This window comes from Sorex araneus, chromosome X (genome assembly GCF_027595985.1).
Source record: "Sorex araneus isolate mSorAra2 chromosome X, mSorAra2.pri, whole genome shotgun sequence".
Lineage (NCBI taxonomy): Eukaryota > Metazoa > Chordata > Mammalia > Eulipotyphla > Soricidae > Sorex > Sorex araneus.
Window position 1 is genome coordinate 148,173,519 of NC_073313.1, and position 19,249 is coordinate 148,192,767.

Genomic DNA, 19,249 nt, shown 5'->3' on the forward strand with positions numbered 1-19,249 from the left:
CATCAGAAAATAGGGTGATAAAATGAACAGAAATTTTCTCAAAGAAGAAATCAAATGGACATAAAAGGCAGATGAAAAATGCTCTTCATCACTAATCATCAGGGAGATGCAGATCAAAACAACGAGATACCATCTCACACCACAGAGACTGGCCCACATCCAAAATAACAAAAGCAACCAGTGTTGGTACGGATATGGGGAGAAAGGGACTCTCCTTCACTGCTGGTGGGAATGCCGACTGGTTCAGCCCTTTTGGAAAACAGTATGGATGTTTCTCAAAAAATTAGAAATTGAGCTCCCATTTGACCTAGCAATACCACTTCTGGGAATATATCCCAGAGAGGCAAAAAAAGTATAGTAGAAATGACATCTGCACTTCTATGTTCATTTCAGCACTGTTTACAATAGCTAGAATCTGGAAAAACCGAGTGCCCAAGAACAGATGATTGTTTGCAGAAACTTCGGTACATCTACACAATGGAATACTACGCAGCTATTAGAAAACATGAATCATAAAATCTGCATATAGTGGACCAATGGAAAGTATCATGCTAAGTGAAATGAGTCAGAAAATGAGGGATAGGCATAGAAAGATTGCACTCATTTGTGGAATATAAAGTAACAGAATGGAAGAGTAACACCCAAGAACAGTAGAGCTAAGTACCAGGAGGATTACTCCATTGCTTAGAAGCCGGCCTTGCATGCTGGAGAAAAGGCAGCTCAGACAGAGAAGGGACCACCAAGTAAAGGGTTCTAGGATGGCCTGTTCAGGATGGCAGATGTGGGCTGAATGTAGACTATAGACCAAACATGATGGCCAGTTAATACCTCTACTGCAAACCACAACACCCAAAAGGAGAGAGAGAGCAAAAGGGAATGCCCTGCCAAAGAGGTTTGGGTGGGTTGGGGGAAAGACAGATTGGGGGTGGTGGGAGAGATGCTGGGACCATTGGTGGTAGAAAATGTGCACTGGTGAAGGGATGGGCACTCGACCACTGTATGAAATGGAAGCACGAAAGTTTGTAAGTCTGTAATTGTACCTTACGGTGATTTACTAATAAAAAAATTTAAAAAGAGTGACAGAGTAAGGACAGATACATGGAAATTGCCTGCCACAGAGTCAACATTGAGGGGAGAGTTTGCTGAAGGAAAACTGGGAACACTGGTGGTGAGATATTGCACAGGTAAAGAACAGGTATTCTAACATTCTTGACTGAAACTCAGTCATAAAGAAGATTCTAACTGTAGAAACGACATCTGCACTTGTTTGTTTATTGCAACACTATTTTCAATAGACAGAATATGGAAAAAACTGATACCTGAGAACAGATGACTGGTTAAAAGAGCTTTGGTATATCTACACAATGGACTACTATGGAGCTGTTAGAAAAGATGAAATTTCCATACGAATGAATGGATATGGAGATTATCATGCCAAGGGAAATGAGTCAGAAAGAGGGTGACAGACATAGTATGACTGCACTCATTTGTGGAATATAAAGTAACATAATAGGAGACTAACATATAAGGATTGTAGAGACGAGGACCAGGAGATTTGCTCCACAGCTTGAAAGTCGATCTCATGTGGTAGGGGAAAAGGCAGCTGGCATAGAGAAGGAACCACGAAGTAAATGATGGTTGGAGGGCTCAGTCGGATTGGTAGAACTGTACTGAAAACAGACTATGAACCAAACATGTTGGCCACTTAGTGCCTGTACTGCAAAACATAATACCCAAAAGGAGAGAGAGAATAAGAGGGAAAGTGCCTACCACAAAGGCAGGGGGATAGGAGTGGGGGTGGCGGGATGGATACTGGGAACATTGGTGGTGGAGAATGGGCACGGATGGAGGGATAGAGTACATGACTGATACTAGACTGGAAAGTAATCATCCAAGTTTTTAAGTCTGAAACTGTATCTCCAGTTATTGATTGAAATAAAAAAATAAAGAAGACTGTAACTGATCATCTCACAGTGATTTAATAAAAAATAAATATATTGATAGAAGCACAATAGTAGTGGGACAATTAAATACCCCACTCTCAGCACAAAACTAATCAACCAGAGATAATATCACTAACGTTCCAAAAGCATTAATCAAGGAGCTAAAAGAACTGGAATAGATGAACAAATACAGTGCTCATTTCCCTGAACGACAATGAAAATTTCTCTCAAGGAACATTGTGCAGAATAGATACATATCTGGACATAACATAAACATACATGAATTTACAAAAATAGAAATCAAAGTACCCTCTCAGACCATACTATGGTAAAAATAGAAATTGACCACTTTAAAAAATGGGGAAAATTCAATTCCCACCACTTTGAAACTAAACAAAACAGTGCTAAACAACTAGAAAATAAGGGGAAAATATAACAAGATTCCTAGAAACTAGTAAGAATAGCAAAACTAACAGAATCAGTGATAGTATTATTACTAATGTTGAGAAACTGAAATAATTCCCTCTAAGATCAGGTACAAGGCAAGAATTTCCACTATCTCACTTTTATTCAATAAAGTGTTAGAAATTCTGGCAACAGCAATCAACCAAGAAAATAAAACAAAGCCATCCATTGGAAAAGGAGTCAAATTATCACTGTTTGCAGATGACACGATAATATGCATAAGAGACCCAAAAAAGTTCACATAAAAATACACAGAAATAATCCAATACATCAAAGTAGCCAGCTATAAAGACAATACATAAAAACCAGTCGCATTCATGTATACAAAGAATGAATCAGAAGAGAAATGATTAAAGAATCTACCTATTTAAAATAGTGTCCAAAACATGAAGTATCTAGAAGTCAACAAAAGACACTGGAGATTTACACCACAAAAACTTTAAATTGCATAAGAGAGATAGAAGACCTTAGGAAATTGAAAGTTCCAAGTTCATGGATTGTAAGGATCAATACTGTTAAAATGACTATTCTATCTACACTATTATATAGATCAATGTAATCCTCACCCAAATTCAGATGACATTACTTCTGGACCTAGAAGAGTCAATAATAAAGTTTGTATGAATTCAGGAGAAACAACGAATACCCAACACTCCACTGAAACACGAAATTTGGAGGTATCTCATTAACTAATTTGGAACTGTAATATATTGCTGTAGTTATCAAAACTCCATGTTATTGTGATTAAAATAGATTCTATGTTCAGTTGGTCAAAGTCAAATACCCCAGAACAAACCCCATATCCGTAGACAGTTAAATTTAGATAAGAACATGAAATGGAGTAAAGATAGCCTCTTCAAAACATGGTACTGGAAAACTCTATAACTACATATAAGAAATTAAATCTGGATCAATATCTCACATAAAAATCCATTGAAAGAGGATCAAAAATGAGATATGGTTGGAAGCTCTAAAGTATGTTGACAAAAATATAGGCAGAACTCTCCAAAATTTGGACATCAAGAGCATCGTTAATAATCTGATACTACTAGTTAAGACAAAAAATAAACAAATAGGACTTAATAAAAAAGAGTTTCTGCATGGTGAAAGACTTTTTGAAATTTAATAAACACCTAATTGAATGTCAAAATATATTCATGTTTAATACATAAGATAAAAGGAGGATATCTGGGATATATAAAATACTCACAAAGAACAACACCAAAAAAATCAGAAGCCCTATCAAAAAATGGAGAGAGGAAATGAATAGATACTTCTCAGAGAAAGACAAGTGGGTTGCAATAAGAACATACATGCAACAAGGAAAATTTGGTGATAAAAAATTATGTTCCAGGACGAAAAGTGATTTTAAAAATGTCAATTCAGTAATCACTGTATTCTCAGCTGAAGTTTGACAGTAAATTCAGAGGTGAAATAAAATATTAATTTGTGGAGATGGCAGTTTGGCAGCATACAATACTGCCATACTGTTTGTCTGGCAAGACAGTGGGTTGAATTTTTTATTTCTTTATGTATTTATTCACATATACTTCCTTTGGTTTTGAAGTGTAACAAAGCCCTTTTTTTCTTTCACTACATGATATTACATGTTGGCACTGCATATTGGATGTGGCTATGAATCAATTAGTAAACGCTTTTCTTGATTGAAAGTAGATTAAACAGTCAACCATGAACAGCAACATGAATGTAGCAAGCCTCCTGACTGAGCAGAAAGGGTAAGACTAATAAAGTAGTGGTGAATGAGTAAAAAAAAAGAAAAAACATAAAAAAGTTCTCAACATCATTTATCAAATCAAGATGAGAGTGGGATATTATCTCACACCACTAAGAATGGAACATATTAAAAATAGAAGGAACAATCTGTGCTGTGAGGGATGTTGTGAAACAGGAACTCTCATCCACTGCTTGAGAGAATGTTGTCTGGTTCAACTGCTGTGAAAAACAGTATGGAGAGTCCTCAGAAAACTTAGAAACGAACTGCCATACGACCCAGAAATTCCACATTTGGGCATTTACACCAACTACATAAAAATACTCATCCAAAACAATATTTGTACACTATTATTCATTGTTGCAATGGAATAGAATTGAAAATCCAGGGACATATCCTCAGATACAGTTAATATTTTACACAGGAGCAAAAATTGTTAAGCAGAGCAAGGAGAGTCTCTTCAACAAGTGTGTTCAGAAAAATTTTCTGCCACAGACAAAAAAATGGTGAATTTAGACCCCTTTCTAATGCCATGCACAAAAATCAAATAAAAATGATGTCAGGCCTAAACCAATGAAGTACATAGAGGGGAAAAAGACATATGCAGAACACTTCATTATATTGCCACTAAAGGCATATTTAAGTATATGTCATTGTGCAATCAAGAGAAAGCAAAGATACATAAATGCGACTGCATTAGATTAAGAAACTTTTGCACAGCAAAGGAAATGATACTGGGAAATGTACAGTGGTGGAAGGATGGGTGCAGGGATACTGTATGACTGAAATCTAATCATGAACATCTTTATAGGGATTCAATAAAAAAATTCAAAAATAATAATAATCATTCTTGTGCTACTCGTGGCAATATCATGTCCTGCCATGTTGGTTGGTACTAGGAATACAATTCAGGCCTTCATGCATACAAGGCAAAGCTGCTACCATCAGGTAACATCCCGAGACCTAGCTAATGTTTTTAAGTAAGATCATGAATAATTGTCCAGGCACAAATCAGGGGAATAATAGTATTTTCAAATTTCTAAAAAATAATGAATAATTTTCAAATGCTTACTTGTACTATGCAAATATCATGCCCAAAGCTTCAACTCTGACATTAAAGTACCTGTCTAAAACATCTGGATATGAGACAGAGAGAGAGAGAGAAGAGAGGTGCCAGCCTTAGAGGCAGGCTGGGATGAGGGTAGTCTGGCTGGGGGAGAGGGGCAATATTGGTGCTGGAAAATTACAGTGGTAGAGGGATGGGTGTTGAAATACTGTATGAATGAAACCCAATCATGAACAGCTTTGTGATGCTCTATCTCATGGTGATTCAATTATAAATTAAAAAAGGAAATATTGTATTTGATGATCAAAATACAGACACCCCAGATACTGAAATAAATTATTTTCCAACCACTCGTCTGATAAATAGTTGATATCCAAGATACATAAAGTACCAGTAGAACTTCACAAGAAAAAACATCCAAATCCATGAAAAACTGAGAAAAGATGACAAGAAACTTCCTCGAAGAAGAAATACAGATGACCAAAAGGCATATTAATAATGTTCTGTATCACTAATCATCAGAGAAATAAAAATCAAAGCAATGCGATATTATCTCACACTACAGAGACAGGGAACCATCAAAAAGAATAACACATAGTATTTACATGGATGTCTGAAAAAATGTACCCCACTTACTGCTGTTGGGAATGCCAATTAGTCCAGCCTTTTTCGAACATAATATGGACAATTCCTCAAAATACAAGGAATTGAGTTTTCAGACAACCCAGAAATTCCTCTCCTTGGTATGTACTCCAAGGCCCAAAATATACAGATAGAAATGACCTCTGCACTCCTATTTCAGCACTATTCTGAACTGTAGCACTGTAGCACTGTCGTCCCATTGTTCATCGATTTGCTCAGGCGAGCACCAGTAACGTCTCCATTGCAAGACTTATTGTTACTGTTTTTGGCATATTGAACATGCCATGGGTAACTTGCCAGGCTCTGCCTTGCAGGCAGGATGCTCTTGGTAGCTTGCCAGGCTCTCTGAGAGGGACGAAGGAATCAAACCCAGGTCAGCCACGTGCAAAGGAAATGCCCTACCCACTGTGCTGTCACTCCAGAATCTGGAAACAATGCAAGTGTCCAAGAACAGATGAATGGATAAAATTACTACGGTGTATATAAACCATGAGATACTACTTTTCATGAGAAAAGATGAAATCATGCAATTTGCTGCTATGTGGATGATTTGAAGAGTATCATCTGAATGAAGTTAGTCAGATGGAGCAGGACATACACAAAATGAACTCTTTCATATGAAGAATAAAAAGAAACAGAGCAGTGAATTTAAAAATGCCCAAAGGCAGTAGGAACAAAAAGCATGAGAAGCCTTCTTTAAGAAGTTTGCCACTGGAGTGAGGTGGATGGGGAATCAGTCACCATGGATGGAGAAAATGCACAGAGCAAACAGCAGTGAAACTGAGGACATAACAGAGGAAGTGGACATTAGTGAATTGATGTTGTACACCTGAAATTCAATAAATAATTTTGTACCTTGTAGGTCACAGTGATTCAAACTTTAAAAAAATTTAAAAGTATTAATATTTATTTATGTACTTAATAGTTTTAATGGCTATTTTTAGAAATTATAGCATTATTCCTTATTACCACAACAAATTTATTTTTTGGTCTTTTTTATTTTAACAAATCACCGTGAGATACAGTTACAGACTTAACTTTCATGATTACCCTTTGGTCATACAATATTCAAGTAGCCATACCTCCACCCATGCCCATTCTCCATCACATCTCCATCACAAATTTAATTTTAAGTTTTCTATTAACATTTAGAGACTTGCTACAGAAATTTATATTTCAGTAACAAAATTAGTCTTACTATCAAATGCTGAAATACACTTATCATTTTGAAAATAGGAATTTTCTGATAGAAACATAGAGTCACTTTTCTATTTTCTTCCTATAAGATAATAAGTTTATAATATAAGAGAGAGTTCAGTTCATAATATGAGATATTAAGAGAATGATAACTGAGTGTGAGAGTTCCTATTAACATCAACTTATAGCTATACATGAAGGCTTTTTTGTCAGTAAATACAATATTTTAAAGGAGGAATTATCCTCTGATATTATTTCTGTATTTAATTTTTGTGGGTATCTTTCACTTTGTGGAAATAATTATGTCTATAAAATAGGTTCAAATTACAATTGTTGAGTAAAAGTCATTTTATCCAAAAGGTTCTGTAACAAAATCTACAGATGTGCTCAAATGGAAAAATTTTCAATTCAGTTAAAAATTTCAGTTTTATTTGACACAATAAACATACACTTAAAATATAGCAATATAGGGGAAAGTGCGTAAGTACAGTGCGTAAGATTCTTGCCTTGCATACGGGCTGACTCAGTTTCAATTCTTGTAGTCTACATAGTGTCTTGAGCATCACCCAGAATTGCTCCTTAAGCAAAGAGCCAGGAGTAAGTCGTGAGTACTGCCTAGTGTGACCCCCCAAATATGGTAATGCTTTATAAAGTTATTTACCTAAAGAACATTATTTGTACTTAGTATAATGCTAATATAGCTCCAGATTAAGTAATATGGAGAAACATTCAGCTATTTATTACATGGTAACAGAAACTAACAGTTCCTTTATCCTATTTTCACATGCTGTCATAGTAGAGATTTAATAATTCATCTAAGTGTCATATCTACCTTAAACCACACAGAACTTGACAATAAGCAGTTTTACCCATCATTTGAATTCTCTAGATCTCTTACAAAATATTTCCCTTTTGATTCCAGCAGAAGTAGCTAAAATATATGTATAATACTTTCTTAGCAAAGGAGGCCAACCCTCATCTATATGAACACATTTTGAATGGCAATACTCCCCAAAGCATTATACAGATTCAATGCAATCCCAATAAGGATACCCATGACATTCTTCAAAGACATGAATCAAGCAATCCTGAAATTCAAATGGAACAACAAACGCCCACGGATAGCTAAAACAATTATTGGAAAAAAGATGATGGGAGGCATCACCCTCCCCAACCTTAAACTTTACTACAAAGCAGTAACAATTAAAACAGCATGGTACTGGAACAAAGGCAGAGCCACAGACCAGTGGAACAGGGTGAAATATCCCTACATACAACCTCAAATGTATGATCATCTAATCTTTGATAAGGGAGCAAGACATGTGAAGTGGAGCAAGGAAAGCCTCTTTAACAAATGGTGCTGGCACAACTGGACAACCACATGCAAAAGAATGGGCTTAGACCTTGACCTGACACCATGCACAAAAATCAGATCAAAATGGATAAAGGACCTCAACATCAGACCACAATCCATAAGGTACATCGAAGACAAGGTCAGCAAAACCCTTCACGATATTGAAGCTAAAGGTATCTTCAAAGAGGACACGCAACTGTCCAACCAAGTGGAAACAGAGATAAACAAATGGGCCTATATTAAACTAAGAAGCTTCTGCACCACAAAAGATACAGTGACCAGAATACAAAGACAATCTACAGAATGGGAAAGGATATTCAACCAATACCCAACCGATAAGGGGTTGATATCAAGGGTATATAAAGCACTGGTTGAACTCTACAAGAAGAAAACATTCAACACCAACAGAAAATGGGGTGAAGAAATGAACAGAAACTTTTCCAAGGAAGAGATACGAATGGCCAAAAGGCACATGAAAAAGTGCTCTGCATCACTAATAATCAGAGAGATGCAGATCAAAACAACTATAAGATACCACCTCACACCACAGAGAATGGCACACATCCAAATGAGCAAAAGCAACCACTGCTGGAGAGGATGTGGGGAGAAAGGGACCCTTCTATACTGCTGGTGGGAATGCGACTAGTTCAGCCCCTTTGGAAAACAATATGGATGCTTCACAAAGTTAGAAATTGAGCTTCCATTTGATCCAGCAATACCACTTCTGAAAATACATCCCGGAGAAGTAAAAAAAGTATAGTCGAAATGACATCTGCACTTATATGTTCATCGCAGCACTGCTTACAATAGCAAAAATCTAGAAAAAAATCGAGTGCCCGAGAACAGATAACTGGTTAAAGAAATTTTGTACCTCTATACAATAGAATACTATGCAGCTGTTAGAAAAGATGAACTCATGGACTGTGCATATAAGTGGATCAACATGGAAAGTATCATGCTAAGTGAAATGAGTCAGAAAGAAAGGGACAGATGGGGGCTGGAGCAATAGCACAGCGGGTAGGGCGTTTGCCTTGCATGTGGCCAACCCAGGTTCAATTCCCAGCACCCCATATGGTCCCCTGAGCACTGCCAGGGGTAATTCCTGAGTGCAGAGCCAGCAGTATCCCCTGTGCATCACCGGGTGTGACACTAAAAGCAAAAAAAAAGGGGACAGACATAGAAAGATTGCACTCATCTGTGGAATATAAAATAACAGAGTAGGAGACTAATACCCAAGAATAGTAGTATATACCAGGAGGTTGGCTCCATGGCTTGGAAGCTGGCCTCACATGCTAGGGGAAAGGCAGCCCGGATAGAGAAGGGAACACCAAGTAAAATGTGGTTGGAGATCCCACGCGGGAAGGGAGATGTGTGCTGAAAGTAGAGTAAAGACTGAACATGATGTCCACTCAATACCCCTATTGCAAACCACAACACCCAGAAAGGAGAGAGAGAACAAAATGGAATACCCTGCCAAAGAGGTGGGGTAGGTAGGGGTGGGATTGGGGGTTGGGAGTGATACTGGGTTCATTGGTGGTGGAGAATGGACACTGGTGGAGGGATGGGTTCTCGAACATTGTATGAGGGAAACACGAGCACGAAAATGCGAATTTGTAACCCTCACGGTGACTCACTAACTTAAAAAATTAATTAATTAATTAATTAATTAATTAATTAATTTTAAAAGAAGACTAAAAATTAATTAATTAATATTTTTGTTTCTTTATAAAAAATTTTTAAATGAATACATTTTGCTGCTAACTGATAAATTGATAATTGATCAAATATTCACAGAACTGTTTAACAGTTCTGCTAACAACTTGCTTAACTAATAGGTGATATATCAAGTACAGGTTGCTCATAATGATTAATTATATTATTTAATTATATTTTTGAGCCTCTATTGTTACTAACAGACCTAAATTTATAGCTAAGTTACCATAACCAAGAAAACTATTCTGGAAGCAAAGATACTAAATGAAAGGTATAATATAGCATATAGTAGCCTAAAAAATTTTTATAAACAGGGATGTTGCTTAGTGGTAGAATAAATGCCTCACATATGTGAGTCCTTTGATTCAATCCTAGCAGCAATAAAACAAGACAAGCCTCATGGTTAGTAAACCTGTGAATTTACCCAGTTTTTAAAAAATTTATATTTAAATGAATTTTGTGATGAGAGGGTAATACTTTTCTTTGGATGTAATGATTATAGTATGTTTCTTGTTATTTTACTCCATGCAAAAATCAACTTACAATGTTAGCTAAAACATAAAAGACTATTAGTCCTATAACTAGTTCTAAACATAATAGAAATATTATTTTAAAAGTACTCAACAGGGACTAACACCCAAGAACTGTAGAAATAAGTACCAGGAGGTTGACTCCATGGCTTCGAGGCTGGCCTCACGTTCCGGGGAAAGGTCAACTCAGAGAAGCGATCACCAACTACATTGTAGTCGAAGGCCATGTGGGGGAAGGGAGTTGCGGGCTGAATGAGGGCTAGAGACTGAGCACAGCGGCCACTCAACACCTTTATTGCAAACCACAATAGCTAATTAGAGAGAGAAAACAGAAGGGAATGCCTTGCCACAGTGGCAGGGTGGGGTGGGGGGGAGATGGGATTGGGGAGGGTGGGAGGGACACTGGGTTTACGGGTGGTGGAGAATGGGCACTGGTGAAGGGATGGGTTCCAAACTTTGTATGAGGGAAGTATAAGCACAAAAGTGTATAAATCTGTAACTGTACCCTCACGGTGATTCTCTAATTAAAAATAAATAAATTAAAAAATTAAAAAAAATAAATAAAAAAAATAAAAGTACTCAACAGGGGCTGGAGTGATAGCACAGTGGGTAGGGCATTTGCCTTGCATGCGGCCGACCCGGGTTCGGTTCCCAGCATCCCATATGGTCCCCTGAGCACGGCCAGGGATAATTCCTGAGTGAAGAGCCAGGAGTGACCCCTGAGCATCGCTGGGTGTGACCCAAAAAGCAAAAAAAAAAAGTACTCAACAGGGGCTGGAGTAATAGCACAGTGGGTAGGTCATTTGGCTTGCACGCAGTCGACCTGGGTTCGATTCCCAGCATCCCATATGGTCATATGGTCAAATAAATAAAAATAAATAATTAAAAGTACTAAACAACTAGAATAGGGGATTTGCATGTGGAGGCACCAGCTTTGATCCCACAAAATCATGGCCCCAGCAAGGAGAGTCCCCACTCAAAAAATAAAACATCAAACATGATGACCTCTCAGTGTCTGTCTTTCAAGCCATAATGCCCAAAAGTATAGAGAGAGTATGGGGAATATTGTCTGCCATGGAGGCAGTGGAAGGGTTGGGAAGGGGGGTATACTGGGGATATTGGTGGTGGGGAATGTGCACTAGTGGAGTGATTGTGTGATTGTAACCCAAACGTGAAAGCTTGTAACTATCTCACGGTGATACCATAATTTTTTTAAACTTTCCTTTAGCAAAAAAAATAAATAAAACACTAAAGTTTTGTTGAATTTTGTAGTTTTAGTTTAAACCCTGACACATATTAGTGACATTGTATTAGAAGTTAGAAATAGGCATGTAGCCCCTTGTCTTTATAAATAATAGAAATAGGAGCATGAATTAGTAGTACTAAAAACTAAGCCATTTATGGTTCTTCTTATGTTCAGAAAGGATTAAATAAAAAATGATCTTCCTCATAAATGGGGCTTAAAGATGAACAGCAGTGCTGCAACAAAGGTCTAAGGCAACACAATAGGAGAACTAATCCACACAACTGAATTTGGGAGGGTAGAGGTTCTAAAGGGAGAAGTGATGGGGTCATTGGGGCAGGGAGATAGATATACTGATGAGGGGTGTGATGTTGGAATTATGCGTACAGGGAACCATCATTAACAGTATTGTAGACAGTCATATGACCTAAATGGATTTTTTTAAATAACTAAACTATGTGAACCTCAGAAGTTTAAAACTCATGTTGTTCATAGATTTGTTCTTATTTTCTTATCAAGAAATGGTCTTTGGAGCATAATAACTTAATATATCCATCAAATAAATCTTCTACCAAAAACTCAGATAATTATTTTAGGAGAAAATGAATCATCTTAGGACACAGATGATAAAAATATGTGAAGCCAATACTTTATTTTAAAAACAATTCTCAGTAAGTTCAGGAAATAACTAATTGAAGCCTGACTTCTATATTACATACATTTGAAAATGTATGTGTCTTAAATGTATTAATTTACTACGTAATATATCTTTTAAAAACTTTTCCTTGTACAATGTAGTTTTTTTATTTTTTTTAAATTTTATTGAATCACCGTGAGATAGTTACAAGCTTTCATGTTTGGGTTACAATCACACAATGATCAAACACCCATCCCTCCACCAGTGCACTTTCCCCACCATTAATATCCCGGGTATACCCCCCCTTTCCCACCCTCCCCCTGCCTCTATGGCAGACATATTCCCCATCTCTCTCTCTACTTTTGGGCATTATAGCTTGCAACACAGACACTGAGAGGTCATCATGTTCGGTCCATTATCAACTTTCAGCATGCATCTCCCATCCCAACTGGTTCCTCCAGCCATCACTTTCTTAGTGATCCCTTCTCTATTCCATCTGCCTTCTCCCCTCCGCTCATGAAGCAGTCTTCCAGGTATGGGGAAATCCCCCTGGCCCTTTTATCAACTGTCCTTGGGTGTCAGCCTCATGGATGTTATTTTATACTCCACAAATGAGTGCAGTCCCTCTATGTCTGGGAAAACTGGATAGCTACCTGCAAAATAAAATGAACTCTGACCTCTGTGCCAGGCACGAAAGTCAGATCAAAGTGGATTAAAAACCTCAATATCAGACATAAATCTATAAGGTTCATAGAAGAAAATGTAGGCAGAACTCTCCATGACACTGAAGCTAAAAACATCTTTAAGGATGAAACAGCACTGACCATTCAAGTGGACACAAACATAAACAAATGGGACTACATCAAACTAAGAAGCTTCTGCACTTCAAAATAAACAGTGACCAAAATACAGAAAGGGCCCACAGAATGGGAAAGAATGTTTACCCAGTACCCATCTGATAAGGGATTAATATCCAGGATATACAAGACACTAGTAGAATTGTATAAGAAAAAAACCTCCAACCCCATCATCATTGTTGGGAATGCCGACTGGTCCAGCCTTTCTGGAAAACAATATGGACAGTCCTTCAAAAACTAGAAATTGAGCTTCCATATAACCCCACAATACCACTTCTGGGAATATATCCGGAGGATGCAAAAAAGCAGAATAGAAATGACATCTGTACCTACATATTCATTGCAGCACTGTTCACAATAGCCAAATCTGGAAACAACCCGAGTGCCCTAAGACAGATGACTGGTTAAAGAAACTTTGGTACATCTACACAATGGAATATTATGCAGCTGTTAGGAGAGATGAAGTCATGAAATTTTTTTATTAGTCAATAAATATGGAGAGCATCATGCTAAGTGAAATGAGTCAGAAAGAGAGGGACAGACATAGAGGGACTGCACTCATTTGTGGAGTACAATGTAGTTAACTGCTACTAATTAATTTTATCCAAAAGAGTAGTATTTATAAGGTAAACAGAGTTATTTATCATTCAATGATTTTAAATGATCATATGAATTTTTAAATGATTATAAGGAAAATGTAAAGCCAAGTCCTTGCTTCTATTATGGTAAACTTTCCCCATTCCAATAAAGCTAAGAATTAAAATTCTTCTGTCAAGATTCAAGTCAAATATTATTTTATATAAAGCCTTCTCAGAAAAGTACCAGCATACGAAGATTCATCCTTACTCTAAGTTGTTTTTACATATTATAATTATAAGATTTCTGACAATTATATATAATACATATATTTTCTTTCTGTTATGGGGTGTCTTTTAAACTCTTGAGGCTTATTTTTGTTCCACAATCCTAGAAAATGAATGAGTATTTATTTGGTGAAAGAGAAAACTAAGACTTTATTAAAACTCATTTTTTAAAAGAGGCAAAGAGATAATATAGGAGGTAAGCAATTGTCTTGCACATAGTGGACCCTGGTTCTATCAACAGACTACCCCACCCCTTGCCAGGAGTGATTCCTGAGTCAGGACTAAGCTGGACTTTGCTTAAGAGTCCCCCATAAAAAACCAACTTACATCATTCCAGAGTATAATGCACAAGTGCCTTGATAATACTTTCAAAATTAACTATGATAATGTAGTTGTCATCAGGAGATAAAGGCTATTGAATGCATTGTGGGCACTTTAACAAACCATACTCATTGCAATAGAATTTTAAATTGAATCCAATTATCACCTACCTCCAAAGTCTGAAAAAACATAGCAAATAATTATTTCAAGCAATTCAGATTTAAAAATGAGTTTTTCTGAAACAAAAGTATCTCTAAATTTCTAAACCAGAAGCATGCCAGTTTCTCAGTTCACAAAAAAAATATTCATTGGGGCCCAAGATTATTTTAAAGTAATACTAGAGTTTTAGTGTGCTCCATTTCATTGTTTTTTGCGGGGGTGAGGGCACACCCTGTGGCACAGGGCAGACTTCTGGCTCTGGGATCAGGAATTATTATTACTGGCAGGATTTGTGGTGCCGGGGATTTAACCTGGTCATGCAACTGATATAACTGCTGTATTATAGCTTCAGCCCCATAGTCTACTTTCCTAAAGTTGTGGGGGAGCTGGAGTCAAACTCTGAGGTTCCAGGGATCAAAACAAAAAAATCTCTTTACTATTTCTTTGGTCCCTAAATTGTACTTTAATAAGCATTTCTGGGGTGGGAATATGTGGCCTCTTCTCACCCTAAGGGATATTTTTAAAATATCACTGATGAAAGTCATACAAATGAAGGGGTTACTGCATAATACTAGAAAGCTAAACTGTGGGATGGTGTCCACAAAAAGGAAACAAAAATCAGAGGGGCCCATGTTTGGAAAAAGACTGCTTTAGATTATACCTAAAGGAAACTCAAATAGCATGAAATGTGCCAAAGTAAAGCTTGTTGTCAAAAATCATCAGAATTCTCAATCTTGATAATTATTTTATCTATACAAAAGGCATATACATTATATATGTGTTATATAGGGGCAAAAAAAGAAAACAAGGCCTTAGGATTTTTTTTGTATGGAACAGACTTCTATTTGATCCCATGCACACCTCCTGGAGTAATCAGCAGCTAAGTATGGCACCAAAGCAAACAAAATATTAGTTTTAAAGAGATTTACTTGAACTAAAACTAGCTCTTCCTGTATTCCTGTTCTTCATTTTTTTCTTTTTTTCCCACATCAGTGAAACCTGAAATGAGTCAAAAATTAGAAGGGAGGAAAGAGAGCCAAATAAAGGAAGGAGCCTATCTCTCATTGTCTGTAAGACATGACTTAGATCAAGATGGCAGGCAGGGAGTGCGGTAGATAGGGATGGGAACCTGGGAACACTAGTGGAAGGAAGTTCACATTCGTGGTGGATCAGTGCTGTAACATTGTATGTCTAAAACTCACCTATTACTAACTTTGTAAATCATGGTGTTTTAATTAAAAAAAGTTTAAAGTCTACCTTACAATCAAAACTACTAGTCAATATAAATTTAGTTTGTGTTCAAAAGTAAAGTGCCTTAAAATTTTTTCATTCTTCAAAATAACATTACTAATTTTCAAAAACTATCTTACAACACTAAATCCTTATCTGAATTACTCTATCACGTTAGGTCCCTTTTAATAGCTGCAACTACTTTCAACTGCAGACTGCCCCCAAAGAAGATTTGTATCATATCCTCACTATTATTGGGAACATTTTAAGTTTCATTAACACAAAATAGTCTAATTGTTCTCTGTTACAAACTAGCCACTTTTGCACTACTTCTCTTAAAGTCTTATGACACTTTAGAAGTCAAGTGGAGTGTGATTCTCCTAGTTTGTTTCACCATAATCTAATATAAATATTGTCCAGTTAGGAGTCAGAAGACAGGTTTCAGAAGCACTTAGCACACGAGAATTTAGGAAAATGAAAAGGAGTCAAACCAACTGCCTGGTCAAGGCTTTCGTTCTTAAGCTACAGCAGCATGAGTATTTGCTTTTGAGAAGCCTGAAGTCAGGCTGAGCCTCGCGAGAACAAGGAGGGAAAAGGGCAAAACGCAGTACTGAGAAAGTCTATTCAAAACAGGAACGAGTTTGCACGACTGTACCTAGAATTATCAGCATCTCTATCATCTAAGAAGCAAAACTAGGCCTTACGCACTTGGCGACGCGTTCTGGAATGACAAACGAGGGCTCAGCCCCAAGAACAGTAGTTCCAATTACCTTGACGAGAGCAGGGAGCAGAGAGGAGATGGATGTGGTAGAGGCGTCAGAAGCTTCTGCAGAAGGAAGCAGAGCTTCAGTCGCATCCCGGGCCCTCGGAGGCCAGAAAGGCACCCCAGCACCTCGAGAGAGCGCTGCTACTACTCACCCCTACTCGCCTACGGTCCCCGTCGTCGCCCTGCTGTACACAGACCATGCAGGGGGTGCCCCTCCCCAGCCCGCCGCCTGGGGTGGGCTCAGCGGGCGAGAGGAGGTGGTCGCGCAGGTGTCCGTGAGCCTGCGCCAGAGATGCGCCCCAGGAGAGGGTGGGTGCAAGGGAGGGAGCCTGCTGCTGCCTTGCGCTCCCCGACTCCACCAACTTCACCACCACCGACGTAAAGGGGGGAGAAGAGGGTGGGAGGCCCTAGTCCAGTGGCCTGGGCCCACCCCGGATATTAGGCCTGAGCTAGGACGGAATTGCCGCCCCTGGTTCCCACAGCAACGCGACCCCCAGACCTGAGTCTCGGCCCTCAGCCCTCGCGGCCACAGAGCAGCGGAGCTCCCTCTCGGGGCAGCGGTCGCAGCTGCATCCTCGTGCTCCTCCTCCTCTGCCACCGCTGCCTACACATACAGCCCCAGAGCAGTTACTTCTGAGACGGCGCCCTGACCGCCGTTTCTTAGCAACCGTGCGCATGCGCGGCACACCCCTCTCCCCCCCACCCCCGTAGTGACAGCCTCTGGTGAGGCTGGCTGAGTTCAGTCATCCATCGACCTAGAGGAGTGCGGAAAACACACTTCCAGGGGCCTATGTAGAGCGAAGGAAGGTATGCATGAGATGGGAAGAGATGGAAGGAAGTTCTCCAAATTGAAAATGAAAAAAGAATGACAAGGGATCGGACTTGTTTCTCAACTGGCTCAAATGTAGTTGAGAGTAACAGTTCTAATAATCTCCTAACGTTATCTTTCTTTAGACTAGTGTCTTCAAATCCATCCTTCACAAGGGTGTCCAGAGGAATTTTCTAGGTAAGTTCTCTGAAAGCCTGGAAGTGGTCAGGACATAAGACGATGCTTACCTTTCAAGTCTGACTCAGGTTCTATTCTGGTATTGTTTATGGTCCGGTTGAGCACTGCCAGGAGTTACCCAGGGCACTGCTGGGTGTGAGTCACTCATCCCAAAATATAATTAAATAATTTCTCTGAATTTTCCACTTATCTACATGATTCGGTTGGTTAAGTGACATGCACGTACTTTACAATAAATAGCTAACAGCTTTTTTACTTAATAACCTCCTCTCTAGTCTCCCAACCTTTAGACTCCTCTTGCTGCAAACATTTCTCTTACTTCTACTGGAGAGATATTTGTAAAACACATATCTCCTGTCCTCATTTCCTTCTAGTCTTTGGAGTTAGAGCTCATATTGGATTTCTGCCACAACAGGGAGTTTCTCTGAATCTATTTCTCATTTGTAAAATATGGATAATTTCACAATCTTTATAGTACCTCCAAAAATTAAAAAAGATTGCATGCAAAGCATTTAACATACTCCATATGACCCAGTAATACTGCTCCTGGGAATATGCCCTAGTGGCCCTAAAACACAATGCAGAACAGCCATCCACACTCCTATGTCCATGGAAACATTACTCACAATAGCCATAATCTGGAAACAAACCTAAGTGTCCAAGACCAGATGAGTGGATAAATAAAGCATGGTACATATATCTACACAATAAAACACTACACAGGTACTAGGAAAAATTTTCATGAAATGTGTTTCATGGACACAGAGTATAGCATGCTAAATGAAATCCGCCAAAGAGAGACAAACATAGAACGTATGCACCCATTTATGGGATATAAAAAACCATAGTATGTGAATAATACCCATAGAGATTAGAAATAAGGGGCAGGAAGACTGTGCTATGGTAGGAAGCATGCCACCAAGTGGAAGTGGGAGTGTAGTTAAAACAAAGAAGGGACCACTATAACAATAATAGTTGGAAATGATCATTCTGGACACAAACTGAGTGCGGAAATGAGGTAAAGTGATATGCATTTAAGAGATGAGACACATAATAAGCAACGGCAATGCCATGACAGGCGACAGAAATGAGAAAAATCAGGTAGGCCTCAGATTCAGTTCCTGGAACTGAAACAGTTTCCGTTTCCCAGAAATGAAACAATGCGAAACTAGTCAACCAAGACTCCACTTAGAAAGCTCTTGGTCCCAGCAAGTGGGCTCAATCAATCACCATGTTCCGTATCAGCAATGACTAGTATTGTCTTTCGTTAACTGCAAAGAATGAGTAGCCTACGTAGCCATATGCTATATAATGCCCTCTGAAACTAGAGTTGGGGTCCTTGTCTTGAAAGCCAGTGTGTCGGTGTGGACTTGGACCCTAGCTCTAGCTAGCAATAAAATTCCTTGCTTTTGCATCATAATAGTGATCCCTCTTCCTTATTCCAAGATCCGGTAATACTTTTGGTTTAACAGCGTAACACCCTTTCAGTAACAATATTTCAAACCACAGTGTCTAAAAGGAAAAT

At 38.4% G+C, this 19,249-nt stretch overlaps 1 protein-coding gene across 8 annotated transcripts in view; it reads right to left on the reverse strand.

Moving 5' to 3' along the window:
- The window catches only part of ZC3H12B (zinc finger CCCH-type containing 12B), a 287,177-nt gene extending 269,821 nt beyond the window's left edge, over positions 1–17,356 (reverse strand). For 3 of the 8 annotated variants that reach the window (XM_055120387.1, XM_055120386.1, XM_055120384.1), the window contains exon 1: positions 16,723–16,860. The gene's annotated coding sequence lies outside the window, so the exon portion shown is untranslated. The other 5 variants (XM_055120389.1, XM_055120385.1, XM_055120390.1 and 2 more) reach the window with 5 other exon arrangements.
- Positions 17,357–19,249: the final 1,893 nt, after the last annotated feature.